Source organism: Pseudomyrmex gracilis, unplaced genomic scaffold, assembly GCF_002006095.1.
Source record: "Pseudomyrmex gracilis isolate BER0280 unplaced genomic scaffold, ASM200609v1 scaffold_429, whole genome shotgun sequence".
Lineage (NCBI taxonomy): Eukaryota > Metazoa > Arthropoda > Insecta > Hymenoptera > Formicidae > Pseudomyrmex > Pseudomyrmex gracilis.
Window position 1 is genome coordinate 20,438 of NW_018021013.1, and position 1,982 is coordinate 22,419.

Here is a 1,982-nt window from a genome sequence, read left to right on the forward strand (position 1 = left end):
GAATTCTCAATTCTTAAAATCATACGGGATGCTAGATTTGCATCTCACATATGAAAGACCCCGGATACCCCCCTAACTAATTATTAAAATATTGCGAAAAAAACTCCTCGGCCAGGAGTCGAACCTGGAATCTCCGGCTTATTAATTGTTAAAAATATTTGAGTTAAAGTAAACATGCATATTACATTAAATATATTATGTGATATCTATATATTTTTCACGCATTTAAACACTGCTTTTATAAGATATGTATTATTAGTTATTAATTGAAATGTTTTTTTTTTTTTTTTTAGAACTAGAAAATTCCAGCTTTTCTTAACTAAAAAATATATTTCAGTAAATATTTTATAAAATTAAAAAATAAAAATAGTTGATTAAAAATTATATTCTTAAGCCTTTTTGAAAGCAAATATGTCGTTAGCATCAATTAAATAAAAAGTTTTCTTGAATAAAATAAAATCTTTTTTGTTTTAAGTGATAGTTTTTCTCTCAATGTACACAGAGAGAACGGTTTCTTTAAATTTAATAATCCGATTTGTTTGACTCATATTTGCATTCAAACAACATAATTTTATACCAAACAACAATTTTGTTGAATAAAAATTATATTGTTACGTTAAAATAAATCAAATTATTTGACGGAAACAATACAAATGTTTGAATAATTTATTCCAACAAAATAATATTTTATTTAGTTTTACTAAGCATTATTTAATGTCAAAAATCATTTTGTAACATAAAAAAAATATAACAAAATATATTTGATTTAAATATAGCATTGTTTGAGACAAAAAATTTCGCGTTGTAAAAATACTTTAAATTATACAAATAATAAATAATTAATAATAATAAGAGAAATATTTTTATCCGTTGTTGCAGATACATTGCACTGCAATATTTTTAATAAAATAATTTAAAGAAATAATAAATGAAATGCGTATAGGATAGCTTGAGAATAAGAAGATAAAAATAATCACATTTTAGTAAGGAACAAATAGTTTTGCGGACTGAGTGCAGGGGTGTGAATACGACGGAGGCGTCTCGATTTCGAATTCCGCTATTACTTTAGGATTTTTTCAGGTCCAGTCTATTTCAATGGAGTTATATATTCGGTTGATTGGCAAGCTGAGAATCGGGCCTTCAAAGATTACTTCGAGTAAAATCTTGAAGTTGTGTGAGGGCGCAAATCGCGAAAAAGTTTTTTTTATTGAAGTTGTAGATTTATTTAACTTAAAAAGATACTTTGTTTGAAATTCAAATAACCGGAATGGTTAGTTTAAAATCAAGATTGGACTATTTCAATGAAATAATTTGTTTGGATTTAACAAAATGTGTTAAATTTAAAGACACCGTTCTCTCTGTGTAACTGTAGAAGATGAAGGAATATGTGATGAATGGAAATTAAATATTTATTATTGTTGCGTGTGAGTTTTCCTAAAAAATATAACATACATATTTTATACATATTTGCCACTTTTAAAATAAATATTATTTTTAGCCTCCTTAGTGCAAAAAAAATTCTCTATGAGAAAGAATGTCGCAGGATAACACAATATCCTAAACAATTCATAAAACAACACTATAATAACTGTGTTACTTATCTATATAAGGACTTATTTGTAAAGTATGCTTCACGATTCTTTGTATTAGTCAACCTTGACAATACAATCTGTAACGTCATGAGTCTTTCGAAGACAATTCAATCAATGCAACATAGCAAACTGGCTGCGTATTGTTTGTATCACTTGTACGGCAACACATTCTTATTACATTAGTAATACAATAATTACGAGTATTTCCAATATTACTTTTTTTTGGGTTACTTTCTCTAATATGTGTGTATTTTTTGCGTATGTTCTTTTTTTATTTATACACGAGTTATTCTAACTCAAACATTTAGAATATCTTTATTGTTTATTATGATACAAAAAAATACAAAGAAAAATGTTTGATTCAAAGTTTCAAATATTATGATATGCAAA